This window comes from Lactuca sativa, chromosome 4, assembly GCF_002870075.4.
Source record: "Lactuca sativa cultivar Salinas chromosome 4, Lsat_Salinas_v11, whole genome shotgun sequence".
NCBI lineage: Eukaryota > Viridiplantae > Streptophyta > Magnoliopsida > Asterales > Asteraceae > Lactuca > Lactuca sativa.
The window spans coordinates 179,109,577-179,131,965 of NC_056626.2; positions in this window are offsets into that span (position 1 = coordinate 179,109,577).

The following is a 22,389-nucleotide window of genomic DNA, read 5'->3' on the forward strand; positions in this document are numbered from 1 at the left end:
GTTTCGATAATTTGCAATTGAACATGAATTTTTATTTTGCTAATAAAATATTAATATTTATTTTGGTAGTCGAATGCTCATGTTTTGATTTTCGGGTATAAAATTTGAATCTACATTTGTGAATTCTTGTTATGGAACAGATTCGCATCTACTAAACCATTGCTAAAACAGAAAATTGTACATTTACTAATAAACAACGATGATCTTGAGGTTCCATGAGTAATTTCCGTCATCGCTAATTCGTCGTTGATAATAGCAACAAGGGTTTTTTGAATGATGATTCCGCGTTAATCCGTCGATGATAGCATTTAATAAAATATCATAATCAAATTTATGATACATAGCCCATTACATAAATTGCCAATCTTTGCAAGTGTAACCAAGAAACATATTTGATGTTGAGTAAATATTCAAATACATGAAATTACAATATTCCATTTATAAAACCATGGGACATGATTTATGATAATGTAACCCATTAATAAGTTCCTAGTTGAATTCAGAAAAACATATAAATGTATTAGGATATGTGATGTAGGTTCATCTCACTTGGGAGTTCAATGTCCTTAAACAGAAGACATAGATGCCAACAAACAATACACAAAAACCAATAAGAATCGCAGGTCCGAGTTCTACATGTTCCATCCTCTCTTCAGTATGCAAATATCTTCACGAAAAGGCTTCCACACTCTTTGTTTTCTGATTTTCGATCCAGTTTGAGTGTTCAACCTTCATCTACCCCTCGAACTGCGGGAGCGTATTAGTGTATATTACTCTTAGCCCATGTATTGATTAGCCCATTGTTCTGTATAGGCCCAATCTTATATTTGTATAGTGTATATATACCAAGGTTCTAAATAACATAAGGCGTGACTGGGTGGCAAGGTAAAAGTTAAGCCATGACAAGCATTGGCGAGCAATGACGTTTTTCTAGGAGTGACTATATTATATACATTAAAAGATATAAATAATATAATTATTGATTTTTTTCAAATATATGAAGTTTTTAGAAGTGTTATATTAATATCTAATAAAAAAAAGTTAACAAAAACTCATTTATTTTAGGCCCGATAAAAAAATAAAAGAAAAAAAACAAAAAAACCCACGCCTTGAAAAAAACTCGCGCCATAACGCGATAATGCGCGCCTTGACACGTTATTTGGGAGTCACGCTTCACAAACCCGCCTTTGACATTTTCGTAACGGCTACACCACGCCTCGCGCCATGTCACGCCTTGAGGCGCGCCATGGCGCGCTTTTTAGAACCATGATATATACTTGATTGATAATGGAGAAAGGGAACGAATGATTATTTCCATTCTATTAATAATGAAGTATAAATAAACATCGAATACAAGATGCACATTGACATCAGAAGGAGAAGAGACCATAAAAGAAGTAATTCATGTAGCTTATGTCTCTTGAATATCACCCTGCAACCGGACACCATGATTCAGACATGGGTAATAATTAATGCCTTCATCCCTTATCAATCACAAGTTACAAATTAAGACCTTGCAAAATAATATCTTTACTAGCAATCAAAAATAACCGGTGTCGAAAAATAATACAAACATTAATGGCATTCTATTGATTTTTATATTCACCAGATTTGAACTTTCAAAAATTTGTTTATTAAGAAACGTTAAATAAAAAAATTAAAAAAAAATTGTTGACTAAGAAACATTAAATAAAAAAAGCAAAAAATATCAATGTACTTTTATTACTTTGTTTATTACGACACCTTACTTTCATTTTTTGCTATCACAATGTTAAAATTAAAATACCCAATTATAACAATGTCCTTTAGATACTAAGAAAAAAAATGAAAATATAATGACATAATAAAAGGAAATGGAAATACGGTGCTGCAATAAACACATAATCGAAAGTTAGTTTCCATTTGTTACATTTAGGTCCTTTATTTGCGCAAGCACCTAATAAACTTGATATTTGAGTGAGTGCGGTGTTTCATGACTTTGTGGACCTAATGTAAGGAGAAAAGGCGAGTGCATGAGTTATAATTGATGCAAATCTTGATAAAGAGTACTAGAAGACTTTTATTTATTGCTACTCCATCAAGGATTAAGATTTCGATGTTTTTTCATAATATTCATCAACGATTTAGGGCAATGTACCATAGTTGTCCAATTTGCCCCGAGGTAAAATTATGCAACCAATTGTTTCAATTTAGAAACTTTTTCTTGATTTTGAGAGTGAAAAGTTTTAATTTGTATTTTTATTTGCGATTTTTATTTTATGTATTGAAGGATCTTACAATTTTACCATATGAACATACAATATATTTGGATTGTGTTGAAGAAATGGAACAATGTCAGCACCATTCTTGTCATGTTTGGTCAATGGGTTTGGAAAGACTCATAGATGAATAAGTCCAAACCATCAATCACAAATTCTATCAAGATTCAACTGAAATATAAATGTGATCGGGACGTATGTATTCCGAAATAGTCATCAACCCTCACCGGACAACGTTAGTTTCATATTTTGCAAATGGACGTACATTTGACTTTTCAAAACAATCAACAAAGCAGTTCATATTAAATACGCTTTGTTTTGAGTTTTGGATTTGTTGTTTGCTTTATGATTTGTTTTGTAGTGGCAATAATTATAATTTTAGATTTTTAATCCAAATCGAATGAGAAGAAGAGTTTTGAGAGTTTCAAGCAAAATGGGTCAGATCTTTGATTTTCCATTATTTAAATAGCAATGTAGTTTGAAGTTGTACCTATTTTTTCTGTTTTTTACATTGCCATTTGGTGACTTTTCCATTTTTAACACTGTAAAGCTATTAAATGATTTACATTAGCTAACAAGTTTTACAACTACTCATATAATAACAAAAAAAAAAAACAATCAATTTTTTTTTATGGATAGAAAATAAGTAGATAGTAACAGTAATAAGAAGCTATGAAGTACCCTCCAAACCCCCGCAATGTCCTTCAAGAATGCCGGTCAAACAATAACTCTCACTTGAACCTAATGTCTTCCATTGGTTTTCTTTAGTATTAGCAAATCCAACCTCCGCAAAGCGGGATTTCTAATCTAGTTAAATATATAAAATTATAATTTGAAATTGCCACAATTAACCTCTTAACTATACTTTTATTCTTTTATTTTTGTAATTTGGTTTCGATAATTTGCAATTGAACATGAATTTTTATTTTGCTAATAAAATATTAATATTTATTTTGGTAGTCGAATGCTCATGTTTTGATTTTCGGGTATAAAATTTGAATCTACATTTGTGAATTCTTGTTATGGAACAGATTCGCATCTACTAAACCATTGCTAAAACAGAAAATTGTACATTTACTAATAAACAACGATGATCTTGAGGTTCCATGAGTAATTTCCGTCATCGCTAATTCGTCGTTGATAATAGCAACAAGGGTTTTTTGAATGATGATTCCGCGTTAATCCGTCGATGATAGCATTTAATAAAATATCATAATCAAATTTATGATACATAGCCCATTACATAAATTGCCAATCTTTGCAAGTGTAACCAAGAAACATATTTGATGTTGAGTAAATATTCAAATACATGAAATTACAATATTCCATTTATAAAACCATGGGACATGATTTATGATAATGTAACCCATTAATAAGTTCCTAGTTGAATTCAGAAAAACATATAAATGTATTAGGATATGTGATGTAGGTTCATCTCACTTGGGAGTTCAATGTCCTTAAACAGAAGACATAGATGCCAACAAACAATACACAAAAACCAATAAGAATCGCAGGTCCGAGTTCTACATGTTCCATCCTCTCTTCAGTATGCAAATATCTTCACGAAAAGGCTTCCACACTCTTTGTTTTCTGATTTTCGATCCAGTTTGAGTGTTCAACCTTCATCTACCCCTCGAACTGCGGGAGCGTATTAGTGTATATTACTCTTAGCCCATGTATTGATTAGCCCATTGTTCTGTATAGGCCCAATCTTATATTTGTATAGTGTATATATACCAAGGTTCTAAATAACATAAGGCGTGACTGGGTGGCAAGGTAAAAGTTAAGCCATGACAAGCATTGGCGAGCAATGACGTTTTTCTAGGAGTGACTATATTATATACATTAAAAGATATAAATAATATAATTATTGATTTTTTTCAAATATATGAAGTTTTTAGAAGTGTTATATTAATATCTAATAAAAAAAAGTTAACAAAAACTCATTTATTTTAGGCCCGATAAAAAAATAAAAGAAAAAAAACAAAAAAACCCACGCCTTGAAAAAAACTCGCGCCATAACGCGATAATGCGCGCCTTGACACGTTATTTGGGAGTCACGCTTCACAAACCCGCCTTTGACATTTTCGTAACGGCTACACCACGCCTCGCGCCATGTCACGCCTTGAGGCGCGCCATGGCGTGCTTTTTAGAACCATGATATATACTTGATTGATAATGGAGAAAGGGAACGAATGATTATTTCCATTCTATTAATAATGAAGTATAAATAAACATCGAATACAAGATGCACATTGACATCAGAAGGAGAAGAGACCATAAAAGAAGTAATTCATGTAGCTTATGTCTCTTGAATATCACCCTGCAACCGGACACCATGATTCAGACCTGGGTAATAATTAATGCCTTCATCCCTTATCAATCACAAGTTACAAATTAAGACCTTGCAAAATAATATCTTTACTAGCAATCAAAAATAACCGGTGTCGAAAAATAATACAAACATTAATGGCATTCTATTGATTTTTATATTCACCAGATTTGAACTTTCAAAAATTTGTTTATTAAGAAACGTTAAATAAAAAAATTAAAAAAAAATTGTTGACTAAGAAACATTAAATAAAAAAAGCAAAAAATATCAATGTACTTTTATTACTTTGTTTATTACGACACCTTACTTTCATTTTTTGCTATCACAATGTTAAAATTAAAATACCCAATTATAACAATGTCCTTTAGATACTAAGAAAAAAAATGAAAATATAATGACATAATAAAAGGAAATGGAAATACGGTGCTGCAATAAACACATAATCGAAAGTTAGTTTCCATTTGTTACATTTAGGTCCTTTATTTGCGCAAGCACCTAATAAACTTGATATTTGAGTGAGTGCGGTGTTTCATGACTTTGTGGACCTAATGTAAGGAGAAAAGGCGAGTGCATGAGTTATAATTGATGCAAATCTTGATAAAGAGTACTAGAAGACTTTTATTTATTGCTACTCCATCAAGGATTAAGATTTCGATGTTTTTTCATAATATTCATCAACGATTTAGGGCAATGTACCATAGTTGTCCAATTTGCCCCGAGGTAAAATTATGCAACCAATTGTTTCAATTTAGAAACTTTTTCTTGATTTTGAGAGTGAAAAGTTTTAATTTGTATTTTTATTTGCGATTTTTATTTTATGTATTGAAGGATCTTACAATTTTACCATATGAACATACAATATATTTGGATTGTGTTGAAGAAATGGAACAATGTCAGCACCATTCTTGTCATGTTTGGTCAATGGGTTTGGAAAGACTCATAGATGAATAAGTCCAAACCATCAATCACAAATTCTATCAAGATTCAACTGAAATATAAATGTGATCGGGACGTATGTATTCCGAAATAGTCATCAACCCTCACCGGACAACGTTAGTTTCATATTTTGCAAATGGACGTACATTTGACTTTTCAAAACAATCAACAAAGCAGTTCATATTAAATACGCTTTGTTTTGAGTTTTGGATTTGTTGTTTGCTTTATGATTTGTTTTGTAGTGGCAATAATTATAATTTTAGATTTTTAATCCAAATCGAATGAGAAGAAGAGTTTTGAGAGTTTCAAGCAAAATGGGTCAGATCTTTGATTTTCCATTATTTAAATAGCAATGTAGTTTGAAGTTGTACCTATTTTTTCTGTTTTTTACATTGCCATTTGGTGACTTTTCCATTTTTAACACTGTAAAGCTATTAAATGATTTACATTAGCTAACAAGTTTTACAACTACTCATATAATAACAAAAAAAAAAACAATCAATTTTTTTTTATGGATAGAAAATAAGTAGATAGTAACAGTAATAAGAAGCTATGAAGTACCCTCCAAACCCCCGCAATGTCCTTCAAGAATGCCGGTCAAACAATAACTCTCACTTGAACCTAATGTCTTCCATTGGTTTTCTTTAGTATTAGCAAATCCAACCTCCGCAAAGCGGGATTTCTAATCTAGTTAAATATATAAAATTATAATTTGAAATTGCCACAATTAACCTCTTAACTATACTTTTATTCTTTTATTTTTGTAATTTGGTTTCGATAATTTGCAATTGAACATGAATTTTTATTTTGCTAATAAAATATTAATATTTATTTTGGTAGTCGAATGCTCATGTTTTGATTTTCGGGTATAAAATTTGAATCTACATTTGTGAATTCTTGTTATGGAACAGATTCGCATCTACTAAACCATTGCTAAAACAGAAAATTGTACATTTACTAATAAACAACGATGATCTTGAGGTTCCATGAGTAATTTCCGTCATCGCTAATTCGTCGTTGATAATAGCAACAAGGGTTTTTTGAATGATGATTCCGCGTTAATCCGTCGATGATAGCATTTAATAAAATATCATAATCAAATTTATGATACATAGCCCATTACATAAATTGCCAATCTTTGCAAGTGTAACCAAGAAACATATTTGATGTTGAGTAAATATTCAAATACATGAAATTACAATATTCCATTTATAAAACCATGGGACATGATTTATGATAATGTAACCCATTAATAAGTTCCTAGTTGAATTCAGAAAAACATATAAATGTATTAGGATATGTGATGTAGGTTCATCTCACTTGGGAGTTCAATGTCCTTAAACAGAAGACATAGATGCCAACAAACAATACACAAAAACCAATAAGAATCGCAGGTCCGAGTTCTACATGTTCCATCCTCTCTTCAGTATGCAAATATCTTCACGAAAAGGCTTCCACACTCTTTGTTTTCTGATTTTCGATCCAGTTTGAGTGTTCAACCTTCATCTACCCCTCGAACTGCGGGAGCGTATTAGTGTATATTACTCTTAGCCCATGTATTGATTAGCCCATTGTTTTGTATAGGCCCAATCTTATATTTGTATAGTGTATATATACCAAGGTTCTAAATAACATAAGGCGTGACTGGGTGGCAAGGTAAAAGTTAAGCCATGACAAGCATTGGCGAGCAATGACGTTTTTCTAGGAGTGACTATATTATATACATTAAAAGATATAAATAATATAATTATTGATTTTTTTCAAATATATGAAGTTTTTAGAAGTGTTATATTAATATCTAATAAAAAAAGTTAACAAAAACTCATTTATTTTAGGCCCGATAAAAAAATAAAAGAAAAAAAACAAAAAAACCCACGCCTTGAAAAAAACTCGCGCCATAACGCGATAATGCGCGCCTTGACACGTTATTTGGGAGTCACGCTTCACAAACCCGCCTTTGACATTTTCGTAACGGCTACACCACGCCTCGCGCCATGTCACGCCTTGAGGCGCGCCATGGCGTGCTTTTTAGAACCATGATATATACTTGATTGATAATGGAGAAAGGGAACGAATGATTATTTCCATTCTATTAATAATGAAGTATAAATAAACATCGAATACAAGATGCACATTGACATCAGAAGGAGAAGAGACCATAAAAGAAGTAATTCATGTAGCTTATGTCTCTTGAATATCACCCTGCAACCGGACACCATGATTCAGACCTGGGTAATAATTAATGCCTTCATCCCTTATCAATCACAAGTTACAAATTAAGACCTTGCAAAATAATATCTTTACTAGCAATCAAAAATAACCGGTGTCGAAAAATAATACAAACATTAATGGCATTCTATTGATTTTTATATTCACCAGATTTGAACTTTCAAAAATTTGTTTATTAAGAAACGTTAAATAAAAAAATTAAAAAAAAATTGTTGACTAAGAAACATTAAATAAAAAAAGCAAAAAATATCAATGTACTTTTATTACTTTGTTTATTACGACACCTTACTTTCATTTTTTGCTATCACAATGTTAAAATTAAAATACCCAATTATAACAATGTCCTTTAGATACTAAGAAAAAAAATGAAAATATAATGACATAATAAAAGGAAATGGAAATACGGTGCTGCAATAAACACATAATCGAAAGTTAGTTTCCATTTGTTACATTTAGGTCCTTTATTTGCGCAAGCACCTAATAAACTTGATATTTGAGTGAGTGCGGTGTTTCATGACTTTGTGGACCTAATTTAAGGAGAAAAGGCGAGTGCATGAGTTATAATTGATGCAAATCTTGATAAAGAGTACTAGAAGACTTTTATTTATTGCTACTCCATCAAGGATTAAGATTTCGATGTTTTTTCATAATATTCATCAACGATTTAGGGCAATGTACCATAGTTGTCCAATTTGCCCCGAGGTAAAATTATGCAACCAATTGTTTCAATTTAGAAACTTTTTCTTGATTTTGAGAGTGAAAAGTTTTAATTTGTATTTTTATTTGCGATTTTTATTTTATGTATTGAAGGATCTTACAATTTTACCATATGAACATACAATATATTTGGATTGTGTTGAAGAAATGGAACAATGTCAGCACCATTCTTGTCATGTTTGGTCAATGGGTTTGGAAAGACTCATAGATGAATAAGTCCAAACCATCAATCACAAATTCTATCAAGATTCAACTGAAATATAAATGTGATCGGGACGTATGTATTCCGAAATAGTCATCAACCCTCACCGGACAACGTTAGTTTCATATTTTGCAAATGGACGTACATTTGACTTTTCAAAACAATCAACAAAGCAGTTCATATTAAATACGCTTTGTTTTGAGTTTTGGATTTGTTGTTTGCTTTATGATTTGTTTTGTAGTGGCAATAATTATAATTTTAGATTTTTAATCCAAATCGAATGAGAAGAAGAGTTTTGAGAGTTTCAAGCAAAATGGGTCAGATCTTTGATTTTCCATTATTTAAATAGCAATGTAGTTTGAAGTTGTACCTATTTTTTCTGTTTTTTACATTGCCATTTGGTGACTTTTCCATTTTTAACACTGTAAAGCTATTAAATGATTTACATTAGCTAACAAGTTTTACAACTACTCATATAATAACAAAAAAAAAACAATCAAATTTTTTTTATGGATAGAAAATAAGTAGATAGTAACAGTAATAAGAAGCTATGAAGTACCCTCCAAACCCCCGCAATGTCCTTCAAGAATGCCGGTCAAACAATAACTCTCACTTGAACCTAATGTCTTCCATTGGTTTTCTTTAGTATTAGCAAATCCAACCTCCGCAAAGCGGGATTTCTAATCTAGTTAAATATATAAAATTATAATTTGAAATTGCCACAATTAACCCCTTAACTATACTTTTATTCTTTTATTTTTGTAATTTGGTTTCGATAATTTGCAATTGAACATGAATTTTTATTTTGCTAATAAAATATTAATATTTATTTTGGTAGTCGAATGCTCATGTTTTGATTTTCGGGTATAAAATTTGAATCTACATTTGTGAATTCTTGTTATGGAACAGATTCGCATCTACTAAACCATTGCTAAAACAGAAAATTGTACATTTACTAATAAACAACGATGATCTTGAGGTTCCATGAGTAATTTCCGTCATCGCTAATTCGTCGTTGATAATAGCAACAAGGGTTTTTTGAATGATGATTCCGCGTTAATCCGTCGATGATAGCATTTAATAAAATATCATAATCAAATTTATGATACATAGCCCATTACATAAATTGCCAATCTTTGCAAGTGTAACCAAGAAACATATTTGATGTTGAGTAAATATTCAAATACATGAAATTACAATATTCCATTTATAAAACCATGGGACATGATTTATGATAATGTAACCCATTAATAAGTTCCTAGTTGAATTCAGAAAAACATATAAATGTATTAGGATATGTGATGTAGGTTCATCTCACTTGGGAGTTCAATGTCCTTAAACAGAAGACATAGATGCCAACAAACAATACACAAAAACCAATAAGAATCGCAGGTCCGAGTTCTACATGTTCCATCCTCTCTTCAGTATGCAAATATCTTCACGAAAAGGCTTCCACACTCTTTGTTTTCTGATTTTCGATCCAGTTTGAGTGTTCAACCTTCATCTACCCCTCGAACTGCGGGAGCGTATTAGTGTATATTACTCTTAGCCCATGTATTGATTAGCCCATTGTTCTGTATAGGCCCAATCTTATATTTGTATAGTGTATATATACCAAGGTTCTAAATAACATAAGGCGTGACTGGGTGGCAAGTTAAAAGTTAAGCCATGACAAGCATTGGCGAGCAATGACGTTTTTCTAGGAGTGACTATATTATATACATTAAAAGATATAAATAATATAATTATTGATTTTTTTCAAATATATGAAGTTTTTAGAAGTGTTATATTAATATCTAATAAAAAAAAGTTAACAAAAACTCATTTATTTTAGGCCCGATAAAAAAATAAAAGAAAAAAAACAAAAAAACCCACGCCTTGAAAAAAACTCGCGCCATAACGCGATAATGCGCGCCTTGACACGTTATTTGGGAGTCACGCTTCACAAACCCGCCTTTGACATTTTCGTAACGGCTACACCACGCCTCGCGCCATGTCACGCCTTGAGGCGCGCCATGGCGCGCTTTTTAGAACCATGATATATACTTGATTGATAATGGAGAAAGGGAACGAATGATTATTTCCATTCTATTAATAATGAAGTATAAATAAACATCGAATACAAGATGCACATTGACATCAGAAGGAGAAGAGACCATAAAAGAAGTAATTCATGTAGCTTATGTCTCTTGAATATCACCCTGCAACCGGACACCATGATTCAGACCTGGGTAATAATTAATGCCTTCATCCCTTATCAATCACAAGTTACAAATTAAGACCTTGCAAAATAATATCTTTACTAGCAATCAAAAATAACCGGTGTCGAAAAATAATACAAACATTAATGGCATTCTATTGATTTTTATATTCACCAGATTTGAACTTTCAAAAATTTGTTTATTAAGAAACGTTAAATAAAAAAATTAAAAAAAAATTGTTGACTAAGAAACATTAAATAAAAAAAGCAAAAAATATCAATGTACTTTTATTACTTTGTTTATTACGACACCTTACTTTCATTTTTTGCTATCACAATGTTAAAATTAAAATACCCAATTATAACAATGTCCTTTAGATACTAAGAAAAAAAATGAAAATATAATGACATAATAAAAGGAAATGGAAATACGGTGCTGCAATAAACACATAATCGAAAGTTAGTTTCCATTTGTTACATTTAGGTCCTTTATTTGCGCAAGCACCTAATAAACTTGATATTTGAGTGAGTGCGGTGTTTCATGACTTTGTGGACCTAATGTAAGGAGAAAAGGCGAGTGCATGAGTTATAATTGATGCAAATCTTGATAAAGAGTACTAGAAGACTTTTATTTATTGCTACTCCATCAAGGATTAAGATTTCGATGTTTTTTCATAATATTCATCAACGATTTAGGGCAATGTACCATAGTTGTCCAATTTGCCCCGAGGTAAAATTATGCAACCAATTGTTTCAATTTAGAAACTTTTTCTTGATTTTGAGAGTGAAAAGTTTTAATTTGTATTTTTATTTGCGATTTTTATTTTATGTATTGAAGGATCTTACAATTTTACCATATGAACATACAATATATTTGGATTGTGTTGAAGAAATGGAACAATGTCAGCACCATTCTTGTCATGTTTGGTCAATGGGTTTGGAAAGACTCATAGATGAATAAGTCCAAACCATCAATCACAAATTCTATCAAGATTCAACTGAAATATAAATGTGATCGGGACGTATGTATTCCGAAATAGTCATCAACCCTCACCGGACAACGTTAGTTTCATATTTTGCAAATGGACGTACATTTGACTTTTCAAAACAATCAACAAAGCAGTTCATATTAAATACGCTTTGTTTTGAGTTTTGGATTTGTTGTTTGCTTTATGATTTGTTTTGTAGTGGCAATAATTATAATTTTAGATTTTTAATCCAAATCGAATGAGAAGAAGAGTTTTGAGAGTTTCAAGCAAAATGGGTCAGATCATTGATTTTCCATTATTTAAATAGCAATGTAGTTTGAAGTTGTACCTATTTTTTCTGTTTTTTACATTGCCATTTGGTGAGTTTTCCATTTTTAACACTGTAAAGCTATTAAATGATTTACATTAGCTAACAAGTTTTACAACTACTCATATAATAACAAAAAAAAAAAAAACAATCAAAAAATTTTTTATGGATAGAAAATAAGTAGATAGTAACAGTAATAAGAAGCTATGAAGTACCCTCCAAGCCCCGCAATGTCCTTCAAGAATGCCGGTCAAACAATAACACTCACTTGAACCTAATGTCTCCCATTGGTTTTCTTTAGTATTAGCAAATCCAACCTCCGCAAAGCGGGATTTCTAATCTAGTTAAATATATAAAATTATAATTTGAAATTGCCACAATTACCCCCTTAACTATACTTTTACTCTTTTATTTTTGTAATTTGGTTTCGATAATTTGCAATTGAACATGAATTTTTATTTTGCTAATAAAATATTAATATTTATTTTGGTACTCGAATGCTCATGTTTTGATTTTCGGGTATAAAATTTGAATCTACATTTGTGAATTCTTGTTATGGAACAGATTCACATCTACTAAACCATTGTTAAAACAGAAAATTGTACATTTACTAATAAACAACGATTATCTTGAGGTTCCATGAGTAATTTCCGTCATCGCTAATCCGTTGCTGATAATAGCAACAAGGGTTTTTTGAATGATGATTCCGCGTTAATCCGTCGATGATAGCATTTAATAAAATATCATAATCAGATTTATGATACATAGCCCATTACATAAATTGCCAATCTTTGCAAGTGTAACCAAGAAACATATTTGATGTTGAGTAAATATTCAAATACACGAAATTACAATATTCCATTTATAAAACCATGGGACATGATTTATGATAATGTAACCCATTAATAAGTTCCTAGTTGAATTCAGAAAAACATATAAATGTATTAGGATATGTGATGTAGGTTCATCTCTTCAGTATGCAAATATCTTCACGTTCCATCCTCTCTTCAGTATGCAAATATCTTCACGAAAAGGCTTCCACACTCTTTGTTTTCTGATTTTCGATCCAGTTTGAGTGTTCAACCTTCATCTACCCCTCGAACTGCGGGAGCGTATTAGTGTATATTACTCTTAGCCCATGTATTGATTAGCCCATTGTTCTGTATAGGCCCAATCTTATATTTGTATAGTGTATATATACCAAGGTTCTAAATAACATAAGGCGTGACTGGGTGGCAAGGTAAAAGTTAAGCCATGACAAGCATTGGCGAGCAATGACGTTTTTCTAGGAGTGACTATATTATATACATTAAAAGATATAAATAATATAATTATTGATTTTTTTCAAATATATGAAGTTTTTAGAAGTGTTATATTAATATCTAATAAAAAAAAATTAACAAAACTCATTTATTTTAGGCCCGATAAAAAAACAAAAGAAAAAAAAACAAAAAAATTCACGCCTTGAAAAAAACTCGCGCCATAACGCGATAAGGCGCGCCTTGACATGTTATTTGGGAGCCATGCTTCACAAACTCGCCTTCAACGTTTTCGTAACGGCTACACCACGCCTCGCGCCATGTCACGCCTTGAGGCGCGCCATGGTGCGCTTTTTAGAACCATGATATATAGTTGATTGATAATGGAGAAAGGGAACGGATGGTTATTTCCATTCTATTAATAATGAAGTATAAATAAACATCGAATACAAGATGCACATTGACATCAGAAGGAGAAAAAACCATAAAAGAAGTAATTCATGTAGCTTATGTCTCTTGAATATCACCTTGCAACCGGACACCATGATTCAGACCTTGGTAATAATTAATGCCTTCATCCCTTATCAATCACAATTTACAAATTAAGACCTTGCAAAATAATATCTTTACTAGCAATCAAAAATAATCGGTCTCAAAAAATAATACAAACATTAATGGCATTCTATTGGTTTTTATATTCACCAGATTTGAACTTTCAAAAATTTGTTTATTAAGAAACGTTAAATAAAAAAAATGGAAAAAAAATTGTTGACTAAGAAACATTAAATAAAAAAAGCAAAAAATATCATTGTACTTTTATTACTTTGTTTATTACGACACCTTACTTTCATTTTTTTGCTATCACAATGTTGAAATTAAAATACCCAATTATAACATTGTCCTTTAGATACTAAGAAAAAAAATGAAAGTATAATGACATAATAAAAGGAAATGGAAATACGGTGCTGCAATAAACACATAATCGAAAGTTAGTTTCCATTTGTTACATTTAGCTCCTTTATTTGCGCAAGCACCTAATAAACTTGATATTTGAGTGAGTGCGGTGTATCTTGGCCTACAGCACAAAGCAGGACCCGCCTCAACCCAACTCCAGTCCAAACAACCATGTGCACATAAACATACAATCATATAAGAATTCATAGTCAGCAAGCCGATCAAACAGATCACATAACATATCATCATCCTAACCAGGATACCGACATAACCGGTCACTAGCATAGCATCACCCTATATATTAGGGAACCGACCATAACCAGGTCTCTAACATATACCATCCTAGCTACCAGGATGCAAACATATCAAATCAATAACATAACAACAAATACCCGGATCTCAATCCGATAAAGGGCCGGCCTTGGTGCCTTAGACCCTGTCGATATAGTGAGGATAACTCACCTCGCACTGCCGAAACTCTGAACTGAAAAGCAGGTTCTCGAATCACCAACTCACCGCAAATCCCGAACTAGCCATCAACAAAATAAACATTAGGCCAAGCATACATCCACTTATCGGGCCAAGGCCAAAGTCCAAATCTTATACAAAGTCCAATATTGGCCCAATTTACCAAATTGGGCCCACTTCACCAAATGGGCCTAGATCCAAGGTCCATAACAATAATTGGGCCCAAAACACTCTATCCATAAATTCCAGACTTGGCCCATAAACCAACTACCCACAAACGGCCCAAACTCTAAAATCCAATATTAAGGTCCAATCAGGGGGAATACGCTGGGCGTACCCTCCTTGGTACGCGGGGCATACACACTAAAACGCAACTGAGGATCGAGGCCCTGACCCGCTACGCTAGGCGTACAACCATGTTACACGGGGCGTAACTTCACTACTCATAAAGTCCTTATTAACCTCTTAATGGCTTAAGCTTTTAAGCCCAAACTTCAGATCCCTAGGCTAAATACGCCTAAGATTCATAAATCTCAAACTTTATCACTTGGGACGTCCAAAAGCTCTTAATCTAAGGTCTTAATCCATTAAGACCTATATATCTCACACATGGAACAACTACAACCCTTGGGACCTCATTTTTCTCACTCCAGACCTCTCCAAAGGTCTGAAAGGACATATAATCTCGGCCAACACAAAGCATGAATCAAGATAAGAGCTTTGGGACAAGAAAGATGCTAAAACTTCACAACACTTAGATCTATGCAAAATGAATGGCAAGCAAGAAGCTTTATACCTCAAATAAGCTCCAAAGGATGATATCTCTTCAGATCTACAAGCTCCAATCGTTCCTTTCCTTCTTTGACAACTTCTCCTTTCTTCTTCTAGCTTTTCTTTTGCCAAAATGGGCTTTCCAAGGCCAAACACACACAACAATGGAGGAAATACGGGTTTCTAGGGTTTCTGAGGTCAAAGGTGAGCTTAAGGAGGCTAGGGTATGAACCAACATGTTCCTTATATAGTGGCTGGCCCTAAATTTAGGGTTTTAGAACTCTGAGAGTATGCTGGGCGCACCTCTAGTATGCTGGGCGTACTCAGCCTTGCACCCGCGTCCATATACGCCTTACACTGGTCGTAATCCCAACTTACGTTGGGCGTACTCGGTGAGTCCCCAAGTTTCATACTTGCCCCTCATTTTCCACTTTTCCCACAAGATGACCAAAATATCATTTCTCTTAAATCCCAGGGACTCACAATTAGGTACTCTTAGGAACGGGGCGTTACAATTCTCCCCCACTTAAATTAGGCTTCGCCCTCGAAGCCTTCAGCACCTCTACTCCAGAACTTCTCCCGCCACGCACCACCTGGCATTAACCCAACCAGGTTCCTCAAGACGCAACCATCAAAACCCGAGACTCACTTTCTCCTCCTAGCGGTGTCCTGACTACCGCCTCAAGCCGGCCACCGGCTTCACCCTATGATGACCACACCTACCAGGCTCCACACTTATCAACCGAGTATCACTCCATGGTACTTTCTCGACCCTGATCACAACAATCACTTGGCTCTTACGAGCTAGATATAACCCTGAACCACCGGGTTCCCGATCCGAGTCCAATTCTATCTACTCCATGCTGACAGAATGACACATTCTTCAGTCCTAGAGCAACTCCCATGAGTTCTCCTCTAGCAACCACATGCACATGTTGAACTAGCTCTAGCACCCTCGGGTTAGGAAAACCCGTCCCACTGACGACACCTCCAAACATCCCCCAGGATGAATCGCCACTACATACACAATTCCTCGATCAGAATCAAACTGGAAATCCAAGACTCCATCCCTGCACCCCTTTCGAGCCTCTCAGCTCTACTCCCGCGGAATCCCTTCCGCGACCTCAGCAGACATCCATTCCGGATGTGATCCCATACCACTGTTGCAATCATGCTGCTCAATAACCGTAATTGGACCACTCCAAACATAACTCTGCGCTGCTGCTTTCACTTCCGTGAGCTTACACTCCCTCTCGGCACTACATTCCTCACTCTTTCCTTACCCACGAAATCCACTTGGCTGCCTCGTCACTACAACAAGTGCCACGGTGCTCGCCCGATGCTACACCACTCCCTCATAGCATAACCGCTATCCATGCAACACACATGCTCTGAATCTGCTCGCAAGGACTCTCGAGTCCATGCACCATCTCCACTAATCGAGATCAATACCCGGGGCCAGACCTTCCAATGCTAACATATCGCGACATACTCAATCCATTTCCTCGAACCGATCTAACAATACCTGCAGAGTCTTCAACATGACTGGACCGCCTTACCAGGCCTTCAGCCAATCTGGACCACTCTCACAACCTTCAGCCAATCTGGGCCGCCCTCTAGGACCTTTAGCCTGGCTGGACCGTTCTTCGAGCCTTCGGCCTGACTGGTACGCCTACCGGCCTTTAGTCTATCCGGACCGCTCAACTAGCATTCATCACTCCGAGTTAACTCTCCGGGAAATCCTCCCATGCATACTGTTCTAGCCCTCTAGGGGTTCCGAACTCTATCTCCATCATACAAACTCGATCCCGGCCTGATCCCAGGCCCTCCACAATCAAATACCCTCGGTCTGTATCCCGCCCCGCATGCCTGTCACTTACTCATACCAGCCTATGCTCTTGGCTGACAGAACACAGCTGAATCCCAAACAACTGAATCCCAAACAGCTAAACAACCTCACATGCTCATCGATCTTCCGGAGAATTTTCCAATTCTCCCCCACTTAAGGCACTGACTATCAACCACCGGTCGCTATCACCGACCTCCCAAAACAACCCTGCACAAAACCAACACTTACACGCGGACTGATTCCCACCAGCACTAACAACCTTCACAAAATCACATATCAACACTGATCGACCCGAGCTCAAAAGAACCTCAATCTGCGGTTAACCACTCCTCAGAATGCAGATGCTACCCGGCATTCAGACCAACGCCAGATTTCCACTAATAACCCCCATGAAGGATAACCAACGAAATTCCCAACACTAAACCATAACCAAACCATAACCCTCAAAGAACAACTAATACCGCACCGAAAACCACACAATGAGACTAACAGATAAACAATACTCCACAATAACCATAAGATAAACAAGACATCAAGAAAGAAACATACCCGCGGATGCATCTGACACTGCTCTGACCTCCTCTGCTGTAAGCTGAAAAGCACGACCCTGAGCCCTTGGGGGCTCCGCTCCACCCTGATCTCCACCCGTGATCCTCAAAGTAGCCGGTGCTGGAGCCTGCACCGGTCCTGCAGCGAGCTGTGGACAGTTGACCCTCAAATGTCCAACCTGATGACAATGATAACAAATCCTCAAATCCCGAACCGGCGCTGACTGCCGACAATCCCTCGCATAGTGCCCCTCATTTCCGCACTTGCGGCATGCACCACCGAACCTACAAACTCCGGTGTGACTCCTCCTACACTTCCCACAAGTGTGGCTACTCAGATCTCCCACTCTAGAATACACGGTCTTGGACCGTTTTGGCGCCGGCTGCGACTGCACCAGAGCCTGCCTCAGCTCACGCAACTGCAACTCAATCTCTAACTCACGCCGCCTGGCGGCCTCCTGCAACTCCAACAAAGTCTCGCACCTCTGCGTAGACACAAACTGTATGATGTCCCTCTTGAGCATGCTCAGATATCGAGACATCTGAGCCTGCTCCAAAGCGAACTCAGGGCAGAACAATGCCCTCTCAGTGAACATCCTGGTGATCTCAGTCACCGACTCCGAACCCGGCTTCAGCTCAAGGAACTCCTGAGCCAATCTCTCTCTCTCAACTCGCGGAACATAACGAGTGCTGAACATCTCTTTGAACTGATCCCATGAAACCGCAGCCCTCTGCGCATCCGAATATGACCCCCTGGTCAATCTCCACCAATCCTTTGCCCCGAGCCTCAACAGGTTCAGAGCACACCTCACCTTCTGATCAGCAGGGCATGAACACGTGAAGAAACACCCCTCCACGTCCGATAACCATCTCATGGCAACAATCGGGTCCTGAACTCCATCAAAGGTGGGAGGCTTCGTATTATCGAAGTCCTGATATTGAAAACCCCGACCAGCTCCTCCCCCTATTGCTGCTACAACCGTTGTAGCCGCCGCGGTAGCCGTGTCTGTGAGAGCTGCATAGCGCTCATCAAAATACTCAACCATGACGGTCTTGATCGACCCAAACAGTTCCGACAACTTAGCCCGGAACAACGTAGCAATCTCATCACGCAGGATCTCACGAATCCTCGCATCCAACTCGTATGTGCTCATCTGACCAATAACCTCGGGCAGTACTGACCCGCCCGGAACTCCCTCTCCTGCTCCCGATCCTGACCCGGATCCACTCCCAGCATGCTTCGGAATCTCCATACTGAAAAACACCACAAAATCTCAGACACTTCCCACTAACCCGGGAACCAACTCTCAACCCAACCCTAGAGGTCATGGTTTCCCTGATACGCGTATGGGTCATGTGCTTTCAGTAGTACGGGCCCATACTACCTTCCACACCTACCCATATTTGTATGAAGTACTACCACAACACCCTAGTGAAAACATACATAACAATCGCTCAACCCTCACTACTAGAGGAACACTGGAAATCTCACACAAGGAAACCCTAGGCTAACAGGCATCATAAATCAGGCAACATTATCATGAAATCCTGAAGATCCCTAGCCTAGCACTAGCATGCTGTTCTATCAAAGCTTAAAAACAAATATCATGTATGGTATTTTGGGGTTACTTACTGGCTCCGGCTGATCGTACCTCCGCGTCCTCCTTTACTCATTTTGAAAACCATTTTAAATTCTCTTTTGAAAACTCTCCTCGATTTGAGACTGGAGTCACACGAGTGTTCCTCCAATTCACTCAAACCAAGGCTCTGATACCAACTTGTAACGACCGAAAAATTCCAACCAATTTAAATTTTTCAAAAAAACAACCCGATTTCATTAAATTATTACAAAAAGGTTTTCAATACAATTTATTTAGAGTATTCCCGGAATCACATCACAACATAAACATGAGGAGCGGTACGATCACGCCTTCGCCTTGCCACGGTCTCCTGAAGAACCTGAAAAACATTAAACCACAACTGTAAGCCCGAAAGCTTAGTGAGATATACCCAAAATACCAACCACATATACCATACACGCATAACATGTCATATCATATCCGATCACAGAACAACCATGCACTTCGGGTCTACTGTGAGACTGGTCCACCGCATCGGCCAACAGTTCACCTGGTCCACCCTCCGAGTCTAGCCATATACATCGACTCTACAGTGTGATTGGTCCGCCCGCATCGGGCCTACAACCCCAACCCACCTGGTCCACTCTCTGAGTCTACAGTATAACTGGTCCGCCCGCACCGGGCCTTCAGTCGGCCTGGTCCACTCTCCGAGCCTCGGCACATCTGGTCCGCCTTCTTGGGGCCTACAGCCTATCCGAACCGCTCGCTGGGCCTTCGGGACAACCGGTCCGCCCTGGGTATCTTGGCCTACAGCACAAAGCAGGACCCGCCTCAACCCAACTCCAGTCCAAACAACCATGTGCACATAAACATACAATCATATAAGAATTCATAGTCAACAAGCCGATCAAACATATCACATAACATATCATCATCCTAACCAGGATACCGACCTAACCGGTCACTAGCATAGCATCACCCTACATATCAAGGAACCGACCTTAACCAGGTCTCTAACATATACCATCCTAGGTACCAGGATGCAAACATATCAAAGCAATAACATAACAACAAATACCCGGATCTCAATCCGATAAAGGGCCGGCCTTGGTGCCTTAGACCCTATCGATATAGTGAGGATAACTCACCTCACACTGCCGAAACTCTAAACTGAAAAGCAGGTTCTCGAATCACCAACTCACCGCAAATCCCGAACTAGCCATCAACAAAATAAACATTAGGCCAAGCATACATCCACTTATCGGGCCAAGGCCAAAGTCCAAATCTTATACAAAGTCCAATATTGGCCCAATTTACCAAATTGGGCCCACCTCACCAAATGGGCCTAGATCCAAGGTCCATAACAATAATTGGGCCCAAAACACTCTATCCATAATTTCCAGACTTGGCCCATAAACCAACTACCCACAAACGGCCCAAACTCTAAGGCCCAATATTAAGGTCCAATCAGGGGGAGTACGCTGGGCGTACCCTCCTTGGTACGCGGGGCCTACACACTAAAACGTAGCTGAGGATCGGGGCCCTGACCCACTACGCTGGGCGTACAACCATGTTACGCGGGGCGTAACTTTGCTACTCAAAAAGTCCTTATTAACCTCTTAATGGCTTAAGCTCTTAAGCCCAAACTTCAGATCCCTAGGCTAAATACGCCTAAGATTCATAAATCTCAAACTTTATCACTTGGGACGTCCAAAAGCTCTTAATCTAAGGTCTTAATCCATTAAGACCTATATATCTCACACATGGAACAACTACAGCCCTTGGGACCTCATTTTTCTCACTCAAGACCTCTCCAAAGGTCTGAAAGGACAGATAATCTCGGCCAACACAAAGAATGAATCAAGATGAGAGCTTTGGGACAAGAAAGATGCTAAAACTTCACAACACTTAGATCTATGCAAAATGAATGGCAAGCAAGAAGCTTTATACCTCAAATAAGCTCCAAAGGATGATATCTCTTCAGATCTACAAGCTCCAATCGTTCCTTTCCTTCTTTGACAACTTCTCCTTTCTTCTTCTAGCTTTTCTTTTGCCAAAATGGGCTTTCCAAGGCCAAACACACCCAACAATGGAGGGAATACGGGTTTCTAGGGTTTCTGAGGCCAAGGGTGAGCTTAAGGAGGCTAGGGTATGAACCAACATGTTCCTTATATAGTGGCTGACCCTAAATTTAGGGTTTTAGAACTCTGAGAGTACGTTGGGCGTACTCAGCCTTGCACCCACGTCCATATACGCCTTACGCTGGGCGTACTCGGCGAGTCCCCAAGTTTCATACTTGCCCCTCATTTTCCACTTTTCCCACAAGATGACCAAAATATCATTTCTCTTAAATCCCGGGGACTCACAATTAGGTACTCTTAGGAACGGGGCGTTACATACTACATCAAGGATTAAGATTTCGATGTTTTTTCATAATATTCATCAACGATTTAAGGCAATGTACCATAGTTGTCCAATTTGCCCCGAGGTAAAATTATGCAACCAATTGTTTCAATTTAGAAACTTTTTCTTGATTTTGAAAGTGAAAAGTTTTAATTTGCATTTTTATTTGCGGTTTTTATTTTATGTATTGAAGGATCTTACAACTTTACCATATGAACATACAATATATTTGGATTGTGTTGAAGAAATGGAACAATGTCAGCACCATTCTTGTCATGTTTGGTCAATGGGTTTGGAAAGACTCATAGATGAATAAGTCCAAACCATCAATCACAAATTCTATCAAGATTCAACTGAAATATAAATGTGATCGGGACGTATGTATTC